This window comes from Heptranchias perlo, unplaced genomic scaffold (assembly GCF_035084215.1).
Source record: "Heptranchias perlo isolate sHepPer1 unplaced genomic scaffold, sHepPer1.hap1 HAP1_SCAFFOLD_325, whole genome shotgun sequence".
Classification (NCBI taxonomy): Eukaryota; Metazoa; Chordata; class Chondrichthyes; order Hexanchiformes; family Hexanchidae; genus Heptranchias; species Heptranchias perlo.
In genome coordinates this window covers 224,398-247,879 of record NW_027139337.1, presented here as the reverse complement: position 1 = coordinate 247,879, position 23,482 = coordinate 224,398, and positions in this window count along the sequence as shown.

Sequence of the window (23,482 nt, the reverse complement as noted above, 5' to 3'; positions counted from 1 at the left end):
CCCGATATCCCCTTTACACTCTGTCTCTATTCCCCGATATCCCCTTTACACTCTCTCTCTATTCCCCCGATATCCCCTTGACACTCTCTCTCTATTCCCCGATATCCCCTTTACACTCTCTCTCTATTCCCCCGATATCCCCTTTACACTCTCTCTCTATTCCCCGATATCCCCTTTACACTCTCTCTCTATTCCCCCGATATCCCCTTTACACTCTCTCTCTATTCCCCGATATCCCCTTTACACTCTCTCTCTATTCCCCCGATATCCCCTTTACACTCTCTCTCTATTCCCCCGATATCCCCTTTACACTCTCTCTCGATTCCCCGATATCTCCTTTACACTCTCTCTCTATTCCCTGATATCCCCTTTACACTCTCTCTCTATTCCCCGATATCCCCTTTACACTCTCTCTCTATTCCCCGATATCCCCTTTACACTCTCTCTCTATTCCCCGATATCCCCTTTACACTCTCTCTCTATTCCCCCGATATCCCCTTTACAATCTCTCTCTAATCCCCGATATCCCCTTTACACTCTCTCTCTATTCCCCCGATATCCCCTTTACACTCTCTCTCTATTCCCCCGATATCCCCTTTACACTCTCTCTCTATTCCCCGATATCCCCTTTACACTCTCTCTCTATTCCCCGATATCCCCTTTACACTCTCTCTCTATTCCCCGATATCCGCTTTACACTCTCTCTCTATTCCCCCGATATCCCCTTTACACTCTCTCTCTATTCCCCTGATATCCCCTTTACACTCTCTCTCTATTCCCCGATATCCCCTTTACACTCTCTCTCTATTCCCCCGATATCCCCTTTACACTCTCTCTCTATTCCCCGATATCCCCTTTACACTCTCTCTCTATTCCCCCGATATCCCCTTTACAATCTCTCTCTAATCCCCGATATACCCTTTACACTCTCTCTCTATTCCCCCGATATCCCCTTTACACTCTCTCTCTATTCCCCCGATATCCCCTTTACACTCTCTCTCTATTCCCCCGATATCCCCTTTACACTCTCTCTCTATTCCCCGATATCCCCTTTACACTCTCTCTCTATTCCCCGATATCCCCTTTACACTCTCTCTCTATTCCCCGATATCCGCTTTACACTCTCTCTCTATTCCCCCGATATCCCCTTTACACTCTCTCTCTATTCCCCGATATCCCCTTTACACTCTCTCTCTATTCCCCGATATCCCCTTTACACTCTCTCTCTATTCCCCGATATCCCCTTTACACTCTCTCTCTATTCCCCGATATCCCCTTTACACTCTCTCTCTATTCCCTGATATCCCCTTTACACTCTCTCTGTATTCCCCCGATATCCCCTTTACACTCTCTCTCTATTCCCCGATATCCCCTTTACACTCTCTCTATTCCCCGATATCCCCTTTACACTCTCTCTCTATTCCCCCGATATCCCCTTTACACTCTCTCTCTATTCCCCGATATCCCCTTAACACTCTCTCTCTATTCCCCGATATCCCCTTAACACTCTCTCTCTATTCCCCCGATATCCCCTTTGCACTCTCTCTCTATTCCCCGATATCCGCTTTACACTCTCTCTCTATTCCCCCGATATCCCCTTTACACTCTCTCTATTCCCCTGATATCCCCTTTACACTCTCTCTCTATTCCCCGATATCCCCTTTACACTCTCTCTCTATTCCCCCGATATCCCCTTTACACTCTCTCTCTATTCCCCGATATCCCCTTTACACTCTCTCTCTATTCCCCCGATATCCCCTTTACAATCTCTCTCTAATCCCCGATATCCCCTTTACACTCTCTCTCTATTCCCCCGATATCCCCTTTACACTCTCTCTCTATTCCCCCGATATCCCCTTTACACTCTCTCTCTATTCCCCCGATATCCCCTTTACACTCTCTCTCTATTCCCCGATATCCCCTTTACACTCTCTCTCTATTCCCCGATATCCCCTTTACACTCTCTCTCTATTCCCCGATATCCGCTTTACACTCTCTCTCTATTCCCCCGATATCCCCTTTACACTCTCTCTCTATTCCCCGATATCCCCTTTACACTCTCTCTCTATTCCCCGATATCCCCTTTACACTCTCTCTCTATTCCCCCGATATCCCCTTTACACTCTCTCTCTATTCCCCCGATATCCCCTTTACACTCTCCCTCTATTCCCCCGATATCCCCTTTACATTCTCTCTCTATTCCCCGATATCCCCTTTACACTCTCTCTCTATTCCCCCGATATCCCCTTTGCACTCTCTCTCTATTCCCCGATATCCCCTTTACAATCTCTCTCTATTCCCCCGATATCCCCTTTACACTCTCTCTCTATTCCCCGATATCCCCTTTGCACTCTCTCTCTATTCCCCCGATATCCCCTTTACACTCTCTCTCTATTCCCCGATATCCCCTTTACATTCTCTCTCTATTCCCCCGATATCCCCTTTACACTCTCTCTCTATTCCCCCGATATCCCCTTTACACTCTCTCTCTATTCCCCGATATCCCCTTTACACTCTCTCTCCATTCCCCGATATCCCCTTTACACTCTCTCTCTATTCCCCCGATATCCCCTTTACACTCTGTCTCTATTCCCCGATATCCCCTTTACACTCTCTCTCTATTCCCCCGATATCCCCTTGACACTCTCTCTCTATTCCCCGATATCCCCTTTACACTCTCTCTCTATTCCCCCGATATCCCCTTTACACTCTCTCTCTATTCCCCGATATCCCCTTTACACTCTCTCTCTATTCCCCCGATATCCCCTTTACACTCTCTCTCTATTCCCCGATATCCCCTTTACACTCTCTCTCTATTCCCCGATATCCCCTTTACACTCTCTCTCTATTCCCCCGATATCCCCTTTACACTCTCTCTCGATTCCCCGATATCTCCTTTACACTCTCTCTCTATTCCCTGATATCCCCTTTACACTCTCTCTCTATTCCCCGATATCCCCTTTACACTCTCTCTCTATTCCCCGATATCCCCTTTACACTCTCTCTCTATTCCCCGATATCCCCTTTACACTCTCTCTCTATTCCCCCGATATCCCCTTTACAATCTCTCTCTAATCCCCGATATCCCCTTTACACTCTCTCTCTATTCCCCCGATATCCCCTTTACACTCTCTCTCTATTCCCCCGATATCCCCTTTACACTCTCTCTCTATTCCCCCGATATCCCCTTTACACTCTCTCTCTATTCCCCGATATCCCCTTTACACTCTCTCTCTATTCCCCGATATCCCCTTTACACTCTCTCTCTATTCCCCGATATCCGCTTTACACTCTCTCTCTATTCCCCCGATATCCCCTTTACACTCTCTCTCTATTCCCCTGATATCCCCTTTACACTCTCTCTCTATTCCCCGATATCCCCTTTACACTCTCTCTCTATTCCCCCGATATCCCCTTTACACTCTCTCTCTATTCCCCGATATCCCCTTTACACTCTCTCTCTATTCCCCCGATATCCCCTTTACAATCTCTCTCTAATCCCCGATATCCCCTTTACACTCTCTCTCTATTCCCCCGATATCCCCTTTACACTCTCTCTCTATTCCCCCGATATCCCCTTTACACTCTCTCTCTATTCCCCCGATATCCCCTTTACACTCTCTCTCTATTCCCCGATATCCCCTTTACACTCTCTCTCTATTCCCCGATATCCCCTTTACACTCTCTCTCTATTCCCCGATATCCGCTTTACACTCTCTCTCTATTCCCCCGATATCCCCTTTACACTCTCTCTCTATTCCCCGATATCCCCTTTACACTCTCTCTCTATTCCCCGATATTCCCTTTACACTCTCTCTCTATTCCCCGATATCCCCTTTACACTCTCTCTCTATTCCCCGATATCCCCTTTACACTCTCTCTCTATTCCCTGATATCCCCTTTACACTCTCTCTGTATTCCCCCGATATCCCCTTTACACTCTCTCTCTATTCCCCGATATCCCCTTTACACTCTCTCTATTACCCGATATCCCCTTTACACTCTCTCTCTATTCCCCCGATATCCCCTTTACACTCTCTCTCTATTCCCCGATATCCCCTTAACACTCTCTCTCTATTCCCCCGATATCCCCTTTACACTCTCTCTCTATTCCCCGATATCCCCATTACACTCTCTCTCTATTCCCCGATATCCCCTTTACACTCTCTCTCTATTCCCCGATATCCCCTTTACACTCTCTCTCTATTCCCTGATATCCCCTTTACACTCTCTCTCTATTCCCCGATATCCCCTTTACACTCTCTCTCTATTCCCCGATATCCCCTTTACACTCTCTCTCTATTCCCCGATATCCCCTTTACACTCTCTCTCTATTCCCCCGATATACCCTTTACACTCTCTCTCTATTCCCCGATATCCCCTTTACACTCTCTCTCTATTCCCCGATATCCCCTTTACACTCTCTCTCTATTCCCCCGATATCCCCTTTACACTCTCTCTCTATTCCCCGATATCCCCTTTACACTCTCTCTCTATTCCCTGATATCCCCTTTACACTCTCTCTCTATTCCCCCGATATCCCCTTTACACTCTCTCTCTATTCCCCGATATCCCCTTTACACTCTCCCTCTATTCCCCTGATATCCCCTTTACACTCTCTCTCTATTCCCCGATATCCCCTTTACACTCTCCCTCTATTCCCCTGATATCCCCTTTACACTCTCTCTATATTCCCCTGATATCCCCTTTACACTCTCTCTCTATTCTCCGATATCCCCTTTACACTCCCTCTCTATTCTCCGATATCCCCTTTACACTCTCTCTCTATTCCCCCGATATCCCCTTTACACTCTCTCTCTATTCCCCCGATATCCCCTTTACACTCTCTCTCTATTCCCCGATATCCCCTTTACACTCTCTCTCTATTCCCCGATATCCCCTTTACACTCTCTCTCTATTCCCCGATATCCCCTTTACACTCTCTCTCTATTCCCCGATATCCCCTTTACACTCTCTCTCTATTCCCCGATATCCCCTTTACACTCTCTCTCTATTCCCCGATATCCCCTTTACACTCTCTCTCTATTCCCCGATATCCCCTTTACACTCTCTCTCTATTGCCCGATATCCCCTTTACACTCTCTCTCTATTCCCCCGATATACCCTTTACACTCTCTCTCTATTCCCCGATATCCCCTTTACACTCTCTCTCTCTATTCCCTGATATCCCCTTTACACTCTCTCTCTATTCCCCCGATATACCCTTTACACTCTCTCTCTATTCCCCCGATATCCCCTTTACACTCTCTCTCTATTCCCCGATATCCCCTTTACACTCTCTCTCTATTCCCCCGATATCCCCTTTACACTCTCTCTCTATTCCCCCGATATCCCCTTTACACTCTCTCTCTATTCCCCCAATATCCCCTTTACACTCTCTCTCTATTCCCCGATATCCCCTTTACACTCTCTCTCTATTCCCCGATATCCCCTTTACACTCTCTCTCTATTCCCCGATATCCCCTTTACACTCTCTCTCTATTCCCCCGATATCCCCTTTACACTCTCTCTCTATTCCCCGATATCCCCTTTACACTCTCTCTCTATTCCCCGATATCCCCTTTACACTCTCTCTCTATTCCCCCGATATCCCCTTTACACTCTCTCTCTATTCCCCGATATCCCCTTTACACTCTCTCGCTATTCCCCCGATATCCCCTTTACACTCTCTCTCTCTGTTCCCCTGATATCCCCTTTACACTCTCTCTCTATTCCCCGATATCCCCTTTACACTCTCTCTCTATTCCCCGATATCCCCTTTACACTCTCTCTCTATTCCCCGATATCCCCTTTGCACTCTCTCTCTCTCTATTCCCCGATATCCCCTTTACACTCTCTCTCTATTCCCCCGATATCCCCTTTACACTCTCTCTCTATTCCCCGATATCCCCTTTACACTCTGTCTCTATTCCCCGATATCCCCTTTACACTCTCTCTCTATTCCCCGATATCCCCTTTACACTCTCTCTCTCTATTCCCCCGATATCCACTTTACACTCTCTCTCTATTCCCCCGATATCCCCTTTACACTCTCTCTCTATTCCCCCGATATCCCCTTTACACTCTCTCTCTATTCCCCGATATCCCCTTTACACTCTCTCTCTATTCCCCGATATCCCCTTTACACTCTCTCTCTATTGCCCGATATCCCCTTTACACTCTCTCTCTATTCCCCCGATATACCCTTTACACTCTCTCTCTATTCCCCGATATCCCCTTTACACTCTCTCTCTCTATTCCCTGATATCCCCTTTACACTCTCTCTCTATTCCCCCGATATACCCTTTACACTCTCTCTCTATTCCCCCGATATCCCCTTTACACTCTCTCTCTATTCCCCGATATCCCCTTTACACTCTCTCTCTATTCCCCGATATCCCCTTTACACTCTCTCTCTATTCCCCCGATATCCCCTTTACACTCTCTCTCTATTCCCCCAATATCCCCTTTACACTCTCTCTCTATTCCCCGATATCCCCTTTACACTCTCTCTCTATTCCCCGATATCCCCTTTACACTCTCTCTCTATTCCCCGATATCCCCTTTACACTCTCTCTCTATTCCCCCGATATCCCCTTTACACTCTCTCTCTATTCCCCGATATCCCCTTTACACTCTCTCTCTATTCCCCGATATCCCCTTTACACTCTCTCTCTATTCCCCCGATATCCCCTTTACACTCTCTCTCTATTCCCCGATATCCCCTTTACACTCTCTCGCTATTCCCCCGATATCCCCTTTACACTCTCTCTCTCTGTTCCCCTGATATCCCCTTTACACTCTCTCTCTATTCCCCGATATCCCCTTTACACTCTCTCTCTATTCCCCGATATCCCCTTTACACTCTCTCTCTATTCCCCGATATCCCCTTTGCACTCTCTCTCTCTCTATTCCCCGATATCCCCTTTACACTCTCTCTCTATTCCCCGATATCCCCTTTACACTCTCTCTCTATTCCCCGATATCCCCTTTACACTCTGTCTCTATTCCCCGATATCCCTTTACACTCTCTCTCTATTCCCCGATATCCCCTTTACACTCTCTCTCTCTATTCCCCCGATATCCACTTTACACTCTCTCTCTATTCCCCCGATATCCCCTTTACACTCTCTCTCTATTCCCCGATATCCCCTTTACACTCTCTCTCTATTCCCCGATATCCCCTTTACACTCTCTCTCTATTCCCCGATATCCCCTTTACACTCTCTCTATTCCCCGATATCCCCTTTACACTCTCTCTCTATTCCCCCGATATCCCCTTTACACTCTCTCTCTATTCCCCGATATCCCCTTTACACTCTCTCTCTATTCCCCCGATATCCCCTTTACACTCTCTCTCTATTCCCCCGATATCCCCTTTACATTCTCTCTCTATTCCCCGATATCCCCTTTACACTCTCTCTCTATTCCCCGATATCCCCTTTACACTCTCTCTCTATTCCCGATATCCCCTTTACACTCTCTCTCTATTCACCCGATATCCCTTTACACTCTCTCTCTATTCCCCGATATCCCCTTTACACTCTCTCTCTATTCCCCGATATCCCTTTACACTCTCTCTCTATTCCCCCGATATCCCCTTTACACTCTCTCTCTATTCCCCCGATATCCCCTTTACACTCTCTCTCTATTCCCCGATATCCCCTTAACATTCTCTCTCTATTCCCCCGATATCCCCTTTACACTCTCTCTCTATTCCCCGATATCCCCTTTACACTCTCTCTCTATTCCCGATATCCCCTTTACACTCTCTCTCTATTCCCCGATATCCCCTTTACACTCTCTCTCTATTCCCTGATATCCCCTTTACACTCTCTCTCTATTCCCCGATATCCCCTTTACACTCTCTCTCTATTCCCCCGATATCCCCTTTACACTCTCTCTCTATTCCCCCGATATCCCTTTACACTCTCTCTCTATTCCCCGATATCCCCTTTACACTCTCTCTCTATTCCCCGATATCCCTTTACACTCTCTCTCCATTCTCCGATATCCCCTTTACACTCTCTCTCTATTCCCCGATATCCCTTTACACTCTCTCTCTATTCCCCCGATATCACCTTTACACTCTCTCTCTATTCCCCGATATCCCCTTGACACTCTCTCTCTGTTCCCCGATATCCCCTTTACACTCTCTCTCTGTTCCCCGATATCCCCTTTACACTCTCTCTCTATTCCCCGATATCCCCTTTACACTCTCTCTCTATTCCCCGATATCCCCTTTACACTCTCTCTCTATTCCCCCGATATCACCTTTACACTCTCTCTCTATTCCCCGATATCCCCTTTACAATCTCTCTCCATTCCCCGATATCCCCTTTACACTCTCTCTCTATTCCCCCGATATCCCCTTTACACTCTCTCTCTATTCCCCGATATCCCCTTTACACTCTCTCTATTCCCCCGATATCCCCTTTACACTCTCTCTCTATTCCCCGATATCCCCTTTACACTCTCTCTCTATTCCCCGATATCCCCTTTACACTCACTCTCTATTCCCCCGATATCCCTTTACACTCTCTCTCTATTCCCTGATATCCCCTTTACACTCTCTCTCTATTCCCCCGATATCCCTTTACACTCTCTCTCTATTCCCCGATATCCCCTTTACACTCTCTCTCTATTCCCCGATATCCCCTTTACACTCTCTCTATTCCCCCGATATCCCCTTTACACTCTCTCTCTATTCCCCGATATCCCCTTTACACTCTCTCTCTATTCCCCCGATATCCCCTTTACACTCTCTCTCTATTCCCCCGATATCCCCTTTACACTCTCTCTCTATTCCCCGATATCCCCTTTGCACTCTCTCTCTTTTCCCCGATATCCCCTTTACACTCTCTCTCTATTCCCCGATATCCCCTTTACACTCTCTCTCTAGTCCCCGATATCCCCTTTACACTCTCTCTCTAGTCCCCGATATCCCCTTTACACTCTCTCTCTATTCCCCGATATCCCCTTTACACTCTCTCTATTCCCCGATATCCACTTTACACTCTCTCTCGATTCCCCGATATCCCCTTTACACTCTCTCTCTATTCCCCGATATCCCCTTTACACTCTCTCTCTATTCCCGATATCCCCTTTACACTCTCTCTCTATTCCCCGATATCCCCTTTACACTCTCTCTCTATCCCCCGATATCCCCTTTACACTCTCTCTATATTCCCCCGATATCCCCTTGACACTCTCTCTCTATTCCACCGATATCCCCTTCACACTCTCTATTCCCCGATATCCCCTTTACACTCTCTCTCTATTCCCTGATATCCCCTTTACACTCTCTCTCCATTCCCCCGATATCCCCTTTACACTCTCTCTCTATTCCCCCGATATCCCCTTTACACTCTCTCTCTATTCCCCGATATCCCCTTTACACTCTCTCTCTATTCCCCGATATCCCCTTTACACTCTCTCTCTATTCCCCGATATCCCCTTTACACTCTCTCTGTCTCTATTCCCCGATATCCCCTTTACACTCTCTCTCTATTCCCCCGATATCCCCTTAACACTCTCTCTCTATTCCCCCGATATCCCCTTTACACTCTCTCTCTATTCCCCGATATCCCCTTTACACTCTCTCTCTATTCCCCCGATATCCCCTTTACACTCTCTCTCCATTCCCCGATATCCCCTTTACACTCTCTCTATTCCCCGATATCCCCTTTACACTCGCTCTCTATTCCCCGATATCCCCTTTACACTCTCTCTCTATTCCCCGATATCCCCTTTACACTCTCTCTCTATTCCCCCGATATCCCCTTTACACTCTCTCTCTATTCCCCCGATATCCCCTTTACACTCTCTCTCTATTCACCCGATATCCCCTTTACCCTCTCTCTCTATTCCCCGATATCCCCTTTACACTCTCTCTCTATTCCCCGATATCCCCTTTCTACTCTCTTTCTGTTCCCCCGATGTCCCCTTTACACTCTCTCTCTATTCCCCCGATATCCCCTTTACACTCTCTCTCTATTCCCCGATATCCCCTTTACACTCTCTCTCTATTCCCCCGATATCCCCTTTACACTCTCTCGCTATTCCCCCGATATCCCCTTTACACTCTCTCTCTATTCCCCCGATATCCCCTTTACACTTTCTCTCTATTCCCCGATATCCCCTTTACACTCTCTCTCTATTCCCCCGATATCCCCTTTACACTCTCTCTCTATTCCCCCGATATCCCCTTTACACTCACTCTCTATTCCCCGATATCCCCTTTACACTCTCTCTCTATTCCCCGATATCCCCTTTACACTCTCTCTCTATTCCCCGATATCCCCTTTACACTCTCTCTCTATTCCCCGATATCCCCTTTACACTCTCTCTCTATTCCCCGATATCCCCTTTACACTCTCTCTCTATTCCCCCGATATCCCCTTTGCACTCTCTCTCTATTCCCCGATATCCCCTTCAGACTCTCTCTCTATTCCCCCGATATCCCCTTTGCACTCTCTCTCTATTCCCCGATATCCCCTTCAGACTCTCTCTCTATTCCCCCGATATCCCCTTTACACTCTCTCTCTATTCCCCCGATATCCCCTTTACACTCTCTCTCTATTCCCCGATATCCCCTTCAGACTCTCTCTCTATTCCCCCGATATCCCCTTTACACTCTCTCTCTATTCCCCGATATCCCCTTTACACTCTCTCTCTATTCCCCCGATATCCCCTTTACACTCTCTCTCTATTCCCCCGATATCCCCTTTACACTCTAACTCTATTCCCCGATATCCCCTTTACACTCTCTCTCTCTTCCCCGATATCCCCTTTACACTCTCTCTCTATTCCCCCGATATCCCCTTTACACTCTCTCTCTATTCCCCGATATCCCCTTCAGACTCTCTCTCTATTCCCCCGATATCCCCTTTGCACTCTCTCTCTATTCCCCGATATCCCCTTTACACTCTCTCTCTATTCCCCCGATATCCCCTTTACACTCTCTCTCTATTCCCCCGATATCCCCTTTACACTCTCTCTCTATTCCCCGATATCCCCTTCAGACTCTCTCTCTATTCCCCCGATATCCCCTTTACACTCTCTCTCTATTCCCCCGATATCCCCTTTACACTCTCTCTCTATTCCCCGATATCCCCTTCAGACTCTCTCTCTATTCCCCCGATATCCCCTTTACACTCTCTCTCTATTCCCCGATATCCCCTTTACACTCTCTCTCTATTCCCCCGATATCCCCTTTACACTCTCTCTCTATTCCCCCGATATCCCCTTTACACTCTAACTCTATTCCCCGATATCCCCTTTACACTCTCTCTCTCTTCCCCGATATCCCCCTTACACTCTCTCTCTATTCCCCCGATATCCCCTTTACACTCTCTCTCTATTCCCCCGATATCCCCTTTGCACTCTCTCTCTATTCCCCGATATCCCCTTTACACTCTCTCTCTATTCCCCGATATCCACTTTACACTCTCTCTCTATTCCCCGATATCCCCTTTACACTCTCTCTCTATTCCCCCGATATCCCCTTTACACTCTCTCTCTATCCCCCGATATCCCCTTTACACTCTCTCTCTATTCCCCGATATCCCCTTTACACTCTCTCTCTATTCCCCGATATCCCCTTTACACTCTCTCTCTATTCCCCGATATCCCCTTTACACTCTCTCTCTATTCCCCGATATCCACTTTACACTCTCTCTCTATTCCCCGATATCCCCATTACACTCTCTCTATTCCCCGATATCCCCTTTACACTCTCTCTCTATTCCCCGATATCCCCTTTACATTCTCTCTCTATTCCCTGATATCCCCTTTACACTCTCTCTCTATTCCCCGATATCCCCTTTACACTCCCTCTCTATTCCCCGATATCCCCTTTACACTCTCTCTCTATTCCCCGATATCCCCTTTACACTCTCTCTATTACCCGATATTCCCATTACACTCTCTCTCTATTCCCCGATATCCCCTTTACACTCTCTCTCTATTCCCCGATATCCCCTTTACACTCTCTCTCTATTCCCCCGATATCCCCTTTACACTCTCTCTCTATTCCCCCGATATCCCCTTTACACTCTCTCTGTATTCCCCGATATCCCCTTTACACTCTCTCTGTATTCCCCGATATCCCCTTTACACTCTCTCTCTATTCCCCTGATATCCCCTTTACACACTCTCTCTATTCCCCCGATATCCCCTTTAAACTCTCTCTCTATTCCCCCGATATCCCCTTTACACACTCTCTCTATTCCCCGATATCCCCTTTGCACTCTCTCTCTATTCCCCGGTATCCCCTTTACACTCCCTCTCTATTCCCCGATATCCCCTTTACACTCTCTCTCTATTCCCCCGATATCCCCTTTACACTCTCTCTATTCCCTCGATATCCCCTTTACACTCTCTCTCTATTCCCCGATATCCCCTTTACACTCTCTCTCTATTCCCCGATATCCCCTTTACACTCTCTCTCTATTCCCCCGATATCCCCTTTACACTCTCTCTCTATTCCCCCGATATCCCCTTTACATTCTCTCTCTGTTCCCCGATATCCCCTTTACACTCTCTATTCCCTGATATCCCCTTTACACTCTCTCTCCATTCCCCGATATCCCCTTTACACTCTCTCTCTATTCCCCCGATATCCCCTTGACACTCTCTCTCTGTTCCCTGATATCCCCTTTACACTCTCTCTCTATTCCCCCGATATCCCCTTTACACTCTCTCTCTGTTCCCCTGATATCCCCTTTACACTCTCTCTCTATTCCCCGATATCCCCTTTACACTCTCTCTCTATTCCCCAGTATCCCCTTTACACTCTCTCTCTTCCCCGATATCCCCTTTACACTCTCTCTATTCCCCGATATCCCCTTTACACTCTCTCTCTATTCCCCAGTATCCCCTTTACACTCTCTCTCTATTCCCCGATATCCCCTTGACACTCTCTCTCTATTCCCCGATATCCCCTTTACACTCTCTCTCTATTCCCCGATATCCCCTTTACACTCTCTCTCTATTCCCCGATATCCCCTTTACAATCTCTCTCTATTCCCCTGATATCCCCTTTACACTCTCTCTCTATTCCCCGATATCCCCTTTACAATCTCTCTCTATTCCCCTGATATCCCCTTTACACTCTCTCTCTATTCCCCTGATATCCCCTTTACACTCTCTCTCTAATCCCCGATATCCCCTTTACAATCTCTCTCTATTCCCCGATATCCCCTTCACACTCTCTCTCTATTCCCCGATATCCCCTTTACACTCTCTCTCATTCCCCGATATCCCCTTTACAATCTCTCTCTATTCCCCTGATATCCCCTTCACACATCTGAATGGATGGAAGAGATTGATAGATAGATATTGACATAGATGGAGAGATTGGTGGAGAGATAGATAGAGAGAGAGATTGATCGACAGAGAGATATCGAGAGATCGATTGATAGACAGATATAGGGAGAGAGATAGATTGATGGAGAGAGCGATATAGAGAGAGAGATGGATGGACAGAGAGATATCGAGAGAGATAGATTGATAGACAGAGATATATAGAGAGAGTGATTGATGGAGAGAGATAGAGAGAGAGAGATAGATAGATTGATAGACAGAGAGATATAGCGAGAGATAGATTGATTGAGAGATATAGAGAGATAGATAGATTGATAGACAGAGAGATAGAGAGAGAGAGATAGATTGATAGACAGAGAGATATGGAGAGAGATAGATTGATAGAGAGAGATAGAGAGAGAGAGAGAGATAGATTGATAGAGAGAGATAGAGAGAGAGATAGATTGATAGAGAGAGAGATAGAGAGAGAGATAGATTGATCGACAGAGAGATATAGAGAGAGATAGATTGATAGACAGAGAGATATAGAGAGAGATAGATTGATAGAGAGAGATAGAGAGAGAGAGATAGATTGATAGAGAGATATAGATAGAGAGATAGATTGATAGACAGAGAGGGACATAGAGGGAGATAGATTGATAGACAGAGATATATATAGAGAGAGAGATTGATAGACAGAGAGATAGAGAGAGAGAGATTGACAGAGAGATATATACAGAGAGAGAGATTGATAGAGATAGAGAGAGATAGATTGATAGAGAGAGATGGAGAGAGAGAGATTAGAGAGAGAGAGATAGATTGATAGACAGAGAGATGTAGAGAGAGATAGATTGATAGAGAGATACAGAGAGAGAGAGATTGATAGACAGAGAGATATATAGATAGAGATAGATTGATAGACAGAGAGATATAGAGAGAGATAGATTGATAGAGAGATACAGAGAGAGATAGATTGATAGACAGAGAGATATAGAGAGAGGGAGAGATTGACAGACAGAGAGAGATAGATTGATGGACAGAGAGATATAGAGAGAGATAGATTGATAGAGAGAGAGAGATAGATTGATAGACAGAGAGATATATATAGAGAGAGAGATTGATAGACAGAGAGATATAGAGAGAGAGATAGATTGATAGACAGAGAGATATATATAGAGAGAGAGATTGATAGAGAGAGATATAGAGAGAGAGATAGATTGATAGACATAGAGATATAGAGAGAGAGATAGATTGATAGACAGAGAGATATGGAGAGAGAGATAGATTGATAGACAGAGAGATATAGAGAGAGCTAGATTGATAGACAGAGAGATATAGAGAGATAGATAGATTGATAGACAGAGAGATATGGAGAGAGAGATAGATTGATAGACAGAGAGAGATAGAGAGAGATAGATTGATAGACAGAGATAGAGAGAGAGAGAGATTGATAGAGAGAGAGATATAGAGAGAGAGATAGATTGATAGACAGAGAGATATATATAGAGAGAGAGATTGATAGACAGAGAGATGTAGAGAGATAGATAGATTGATAGACAGAGAGATATAGAGAGATATAGATTGATAGAGAGAGAGATATAGAGAGAGAGATAGATTGATAGAGAGAGATATATATGGAGAGAGAGATTGATAGACAGAGAGATATATATAGCGAGAGAGATTGATAGACAGAGAGATATATATAGAGATAGATTGATAGATAGAGATATAGAGAGAGAGATGGAGAGAGAGGGATAGATTGATAGGGAGAGATATATATAGAGAGATAGATTGATAGACAGAGAGATATAGAGATAGATAGATTGATCGACAGAGAGATATAGAGAGAGATAGATTGATAGACAGAGAGATATATATAGAGATGGATTGATAGACAGATATAGAGAGAGATAGAGAGAGAGAGATAGAGAGAGAGAGATAGATTGATAGGGAGAGATATATATAGAGAGATAGATTGATAGACAGAGAGATATAGAGAGAGAGATAAATTGATCGACAGAGAGAGATATAGAGAGAGAGATAGATTGATAGGGAGAGATATATAGAGAGAGATAGATTGATAGACAGAGAGATAAATAGAGAGACAGAAATTGATAGACAGAGAGAGATATAGAGAGAGAGATAGATTGATAGACAGAGAGATAAATAGAGAGATAGATTGATAGACAGAGAGGTATAGAGAGAGAGAGAGATTGATAGACAGAGAGATATAGAGAGAGAGATTGATGGAGAGAGATATAGAGAGAGATAGATTGATAGACAGAGAGATATAGAGAGAGAGATAAATTGATAGACAGAGAGAGATATATCGAGAGAGATAGATTGATAGGGAGAGAGATATAGAGAGATAGATTGATAGACAGAGAGATATAGAGAGAGAGATTGATAGACAGAGAGATATATGGAGAGAGATTGATAGACAGAGAGATATATGGAGAGAGATAGATTGACAGACAGAGAGAGATAGATTGATAGACAGAGAGATATATGGAGAGAGATAGATTGATAGAGAGAGAGAGAGAGATAGAGAGAGATAGATTGATAGAGAGAGAGAGATAGAGAGATAGATTGATAGACAGAGAGATATATATAGAGAGAGATTGATAGGGAGAGAGATATATATATAGAGAGAGAGAGATAGAGAGAGAGATACAGACAGATAGCGAGAGAAATCGGCATCGAAATTCAAAGATTGACAGAGAGATCGACAGACAGACAGACAGAGACAGAGAGCGACAGACAGACAGACACAGACAGAGAGAGCGACAGACAGAGGGAGAGAGATCGACAGGCAGACTGAGATCGAGCGACAGAGACAGAGAGCGACAGACAGATCGATAGAGAGACAGACGGAGAGAGAGCGACAGACAGACAGCGAGACAGAGAGCGACAGACAGACAGACAGACAGACGGAGCATCTTACAGCATTGAGCCGAGGTGAGTTGGATCCCATTGATTGCCATGATGAAGATGGTGATGGTGATGAAGATGGAGGTGATGGAGGAGGGGGAGGAGGAGGAGTTGATGGAGGAGGAGGTGATGGAGGAGATGGAGGAGGAGGAGGAGGAGATGGAGGAGGAGGAGATGGAGGAGGAGGAGGAGGTGATGGAGGAGATGGAGGAGGAGGAGGAGGAGGTGATGGAGGAGGAGGAGGTGATGGAGTTGATGGAGGAGGAGGAGGAGGAGGTGATGGAGGAGGAGGAGGAGGAGATGGAGGAGGAGGAGGAGATGGAGGAGGAGGAGGAGGAGATGGAGGAGGAGGAGGTGATGGAGGAGGAGGAGATGGAGGAGGAGGAGGTGATGGAGTTGATGGAGGAGGAGATCAATCTTTGGACCATCTTTAATTCCGACCTCGCCTTTTTCCCGAACCTTTCAAGTTTTGTCCGTTGGTCTCTTAAATAGGGGATTGGAATGGAGATCCGGGACTCTGATTGGATATGCAAATCTCTCCCGGCCAATCAAACAATTGCCCTGAGAGCCCCTGTTGCTAGGTCCCAGGAGGGGATCCGATGGGGACAATTGTCACCCACCTCCTTCTCTTGAAAGGAGAAAGTTCCCCTTTCCAGGTGAATTGCGCTCTCCTGAACCACCAATCTCACCTTTCCCAACTTATTCTTAACCCCATTGGCCGGGAGGAGGGAACTGATGGGTGTCCCCCACCCAATGGGGATTGAAACCAAGCTGGCCCAACATTTTCCAATCCCCTCCATGGCCTTCCCTCCCTCCCTATCTCCGTAACCTCCTCCAACCCTCCCAGATCTCTGCCCTCCTCCGATTCCGCCCTCTTGTCCATCCCTCCCGATTCCCATCGCTCCACCATTGGCGGCCGTGCCTTCAGCTGCCCGGGGCCCCGAGCTCTGGAATTCCCTCCCTGAACCTCTCCGCCTCTCTCCCTCCTCCTTTAAGACGCTCCTTAAGACCTCCCTCTTTGACCGAGCTTTTGGTCGCCTGTCCTAATATCTCCTTATGTGGCTCGGTGTCAAATTTTGCCTGGTTCACGTTCCTGTGAAGTATTTTGGGACGTTTCGCCATGTTAAAGGCGCTATATAAATGCAGGAGAGGTTGAGTCCAATGCCGTCTGTTTTCCGATGGGGATGGGTTGTCCCAACCGGCCAGGAATAAATATTTACCAGTGCCGATCGTAGTCTTTAAATCACAAGTGTTCATCTCCTCTGGTCCCTTTATCAGGAGAGTTTAAAGTCTCATTACAGATTAACTCTCTTAATCCCACGACTATCTGAAATCTCTCTCTCTGAACGCGTCTAGTTTAAATATTATCCCCTTCGAGTATTTTTTGGGGGGAGAGAGTTCCAGATTCCCCACTCCCCCTTTGTGTGAAGAAATGCTTCCTGACATCACCCCTGGACGGGCCCAGCTCTCATTTTAAGATTCTGCCCCCTTGTTCTGGACTCACACACACAGATACACACAGACACAAACACAGTCACACACACAGTCACACACATAAATACACACACGGAAATACAGACACAATCAGATACACAGACACAGACAGATACACAGACACACACACACACACACTCACACACAGATACACACAGACACAAACACAGTCACACACACAGTCACACACATAAATACACACACGGAAATACAGACACAATCAGATACACAGACACAGACAGATACACAGACACACACACACTCACACACACTCACACAGATACACACAGACACAAACACAGTCACACACATAAATACAGGCACACACAATCAGATACACAGACACAGACACACAGACACACACACACTCACACACACAGATACACATAGACACAAACACAGTCACACACACAGTCACACACATAAATACACACACATAAATACAGACACACACAATCAGATACACAGACACAGACACACAGACACACACACACTAACACACACAGATACACACAGACACAATCACAGACACACACATAAATACAGACACATAAATACAGACACATAAATACAGACACACACAATCAGATACACTGACACAGACACACACACACTCACACACACAGATATACACAGACACAAACACAGACACACACATAAATACACACACATAAATACACACACATAAATACACACACACACAATCAGATACACAGACACAGACAGATACACAGGAACACACACTCACACACATAGATACACACAGACACAAACACAGACACACACATAAATACAGACATACACAATCAGATACACAGACACAGACAGATACACAGACACACACACATACACACAGTCACACACACAGACACACACATAAATACACACACATAAATACAGACACATAAATACAGACACACACAATCAGATACACTGACACAGATACACAGACACACCCGCATATGCAGATATGCAGATACACATGCACACACACACAGACGAACACACACACACAGATGCACAGACACACAGATAGATACCCAGATACACAGGCATACATACAGACACCCACACACATTCACAGATACAGGCACACACACACACACACACACACACACAGAGAAATACACACATACACATGTATACACACAGAACCACGCAGACACACACACTCAGATGCGCACACACAGATTTTTTTTATTCGTTCATGGGATGTGGGCGTCGCTGGCGAGGCCGGCATTTATTGCCCATCCCTAATTGCCCCTTGAGAAGGTGGTGGTGAGCCGTCTTCTTGAACCGCTGCAGTCCGTGTGGTGAGGGTTCTCCCACAGTGCTGTTAGGAAGGGAGTTCCAGGATTTTGACCCAGTGACGATGAAGGAACGGCCGATATATTTCCAAGTCGGGATGGTGTGTGACTCGGAGGGGGACGTGCAGGTGGTGTTGTTCCCATGCGCCTGCTGCTCTTGTCCTTCTAGGTGGTAGAGGTCGCGGGTTTGGGAGGTGCTGTCGAAGAAGCCTTGGCGAGTTGCTGCAGTGCATCCTGTGGATGGTCCACACTGCAGGCACAGTGCGCCGGTGGTGAAGGGAGTGAATGTTTAGGGTGGTGGATGGGGTGCCAATCAAGCGGGCTGCTTTATTTTGGATGGTGTCGAGCTTCTTGAGTGTTGTTGGAGCTGCACTCATCCAGGCAAGTGGAGAGTATTCCATCACACTCCTGACTTGTGCCTTGTAGATGGTGGAAAGGCTTTGGGGAGTCAGGAGGTGAGTCACTCGCCGCAGAATACCCAGCCTCTGACCTGCTCTTGTAGCCACAGTATTTACATGGCTGGTCCAGTTAAGTTTCTGGTCAATGGTGACCCCCAGGATGTTGATGGTGGGGGATTCGGCGATGGTAATGCCGTTGAATGTCAAGGGGAGGTGGTTAGACTCTCTCTTCTTGGAGATGGTCATTGCCTGGCACTTATCTGGCGCAAATGTTACTTGCCACTTATGAGCCCAAGCCTGGATGTTGTCCAGGTCTTGCTGCATGCGGGCTCGGACTGCTTCATTATCTGAGGGGTACACACAGAGATACAGACACATACAAATACAGACAGACACAGACACACACATACAAACATTATAGTATATATTAATGATTTGGACTTAAACGTAGGGGGCATGATTAAGAAGTTTGCAGATGATACAAAAATTGGCCGTGCGGTTGATAGTGAGCAGGAAAGCTGCAGACTTCAGGAAGATATCAATGGACTGGTCAGATGGGCAGAAAAGTGGCAAATGGAATTCAATCCGGAGAAGTGTGAGGTAATGCATTTGGGGAGGGCAAACAAGGCAAGGGAATACACAATAAATGGGAGGATACAGAGAGGTGTGGAGGAAGTGAGGGACCTTGGAGTGCATGTCCACAGATCCCTGAAGGTAGCAGGACAGGTAGATAAGGTGGTTAAGAAGGCAGATGGGATATTTTCCTTTATTAGCCGAGGCATCGAATATAAGAGCAGGAAGGTTATGCAGGAACTGTATAAAACACTGGTTAGGCCACAGCTTGAGTACTGTGTACAGTTCTGGTCACCACATTACAGGAAGGATGTGATCGCACGAGAGAGGGTGCAGAGGAGATTTACGAGGATGTTGCCAGGACTGGAGAATTTTAGCCATGAGGAAAGATTGGAGAGGCTGGAGTTGTTCTCTTTGGAACAGAGGAGGGCGAGGGGAGATTCAACCGAGGCGTCTAAAATTCTGATGGGATCAGAGTGGACAGGGAGGACCTATTTCCCTGAGCAGAGGGATCAGTGACCAGGGGGCATAGATTTAAAGTAATTGGGAGAAGGATTAGAGGGGAGCTGAGGAGATATGTTTTCACCCAGAGGGTGGTGGGAGTCTGGATCTCACTGACAGAGAGGGTGGGAGAGGCAGAGACCCTCAACTCATTCAAAAAGTACTGAAAGGTGAGACTGAGAACAGTGATAGAGAGAGAGAGACACCAACAGAGGGAGATGGATAAAGGTGAGACTGAGTACAGTGATAGAGAGAGAGAGACACCAACAGAGGGAGATGGATAAAGGTGAGACTGAGTACAGTGATAGAGAGAGAGAGACACCAACAGAGGGAGATTGATAAAGGTGAGACTGAGTACAGTGATAGAGAGAGAGAGACACCAACAGAGGGAGATGGATAAAGGTGAGACTGAGTCCAGTGATAGAGAGAGAGAGAGAGACACCAACAGAGGGAGATGGATAAAGGTGAGACTGAGAACAGTGATAGAGAGAGAGAGACACCAACAGAGGGAGATTGATAAAGGTGAGACTGAGTACAGTGATGGAGAGAGAGAGACACCAACAGAGGGAGATTGATAAAGGTGAGACTGAGTACAGTGATGGAGAGAGAGAGACACCAACAGAGGGAGATTGATAAAGGTGAGACTGAGTACAGTGATGGAGAGAGAGAGAGAGAGACACCAACAGAGGGAGATGGATAAAGGTGAGATTGAGAACAGTGATAGAGAGAGAGAGACACCAACAGAGGGAGATGGATAACGGTGAGACTGAGTACAGTGATAGAGAGAGTGAGAGAGACACCAACAGAGGGAGATGGATAAAGGTGAGACTGAGTAGTGAGAGAGAGAGAGAGAGAGAGACACCAACAGAGGGAGATGGATAACGGTGAGACTGAGTACAGTGATAGAGAGAGTGAGAGAGACACCAACAGAGGGAGATGGATAAAGGTGAGACTGAGTACAGTGATAGAGAGAGAGAGAGAGACACCAACAGAGGGAGATTGATAAAGGTGAGACTGAGTACAGTGCTAGAGAGAGAGAGAGAGACACCAACAGAGGGAGATGGATAAAGGTGAGACAGAGTACAGTGAGAGAGAGAGAGAGAGAGACACCAACAGAGGGAGATGGATAAAGGTGAGACTGAGAACAGTGATAGAGAGAGAGAGAGAGAGACACCAACAGAGGGAGATGGATAAAGGTGAGACTGAATACAGTGATAGAGAGAGAGAGAGAGAGAGACACCAACAGAGGGAGATGGATAAAGGTGAGACTGAGAACAGTGATAGAGAGAGAGAGAGAGACACCAACAGAGGGAGATTGATAAAGGTGAGACTGAGAACAGTGATAGAGAGAGAGAGACACCAACAGAGGGAGATTGATAAAGGTGAGACTGAGGACAGTGATGGAGAGAGAGAGAGAGACACCAACAGAGGGAGATGGATAAAGGTGAGACTGAGTACAGTGATAGAGAGAGAGAGACACCAACAGAGGGAGATGGATAAAGGTGAGACTGAGTCCAGTGATAGAGAGAGAGAGACACCAACAGAGGGAGATGGATAAAGGTGAGACTGAGTACAGTGATGGAGAGAAAGAGACACCAACAGAGGGAGATTGATAAAGGTGAGACTGAGTACAGTGATAGAGAGAGAGAGAGACACCAACAGAGGGAGATGGATAAAGGTGAGACTGAGTACAGTGATAGAGAGAAAGAGACACCAACAGAGGGAGATTGATAAAGGTGAGACTGAGTACAGTGATAGAGAGAGAGAGACACCAACAGAGGGAGATGGATAAAGGTGAGACTGAGAACAGTGATAGAGAGAGAGAGAGACACCAACAGAGGGAGATGGATAAAGGTGAGACTGAGTACAGTGATAGAGAGAGAGAGACACCAACAGAGGGAGATGGATAAAGGTGAGACTGAGTACAGTGATAGAGAGAGAGAGAGAGAGACAACAACAGAGGGAGATGGATAAAGGTGAGACTGAGTACAGTCATAGAGAGAGAGAGAGTGACACCAACAGAGGGAGATGGATAAAGGTGAGACTGAGTACCGTGATAGAGAGAGAGAGAGACACCAACAGAGGGAGATGGATAAAGGTGAGACTGAGTACAGTGATAGAGAGAGAGAGAGAGACAACAACAGAGGGAGATGGATAAAGGTGAGACTGAGTACAGTGATAGAGAGAGAGAGAGAGACAACAACAGAGGGAGATGGATAAAGGTGAGACTGAGTACAGTGATAGAGAGAGAGAGAGAGACACCAACAGAGGGAGATTGATAAAGGTGAGACTGAGAACAGTGATAGAGAGAGAGAGACACCAACAGAGGGAGATTGATAAAGGTGAGACTGAGTACAGTGATAGAGAGAGAGAGAGAGAGACACCAACAGAGGGAGATGGATAAAGGTGAGACTGAGTACAGTGATAGAGAGAGAGAGAGACACCAACAGAGGGAGATGGATAAAGGTGAGACTGAGTACAGTGATAGAGAGAGAGAGAGAGAGACACCAACAGAGGGAGATGGATAAAGGTGAGACTGAGTACAGAGATAGAGAGAGAGAGAGAGAGACACCAACAGAGGGAGATGGATAAAGGTGAGACTGAGTACAGTGATGGAATGAGAGAGACACCAACAGAGGGAGATGGATAAAGGTGAGGCTGAGTACAGTGATAGAGAGAGAGAGAGACACCAACAGAGGGAGATGGATAAAGGTGAGACTGAGTACAGTGATAGAGAGAGAGAGAGAGAGACACCAACAGAGGGAGTTGGATCAAGGTGAGACTGAGTACAGTGATAGAGAGGGAGAGAGAGAGACACCAACAGAGGGAGATGGATAAAGGTGAGACTGAGTACAGTGATAGAGAGAGAGAGAGAGACACCAACAGAGGGAGATGGATAAAGGTGAGACTGAGTACAGTGATAGAGAGAGAGAGAGAGACACCAACAGAGGGAGATGGATCAAGGTGAGACTG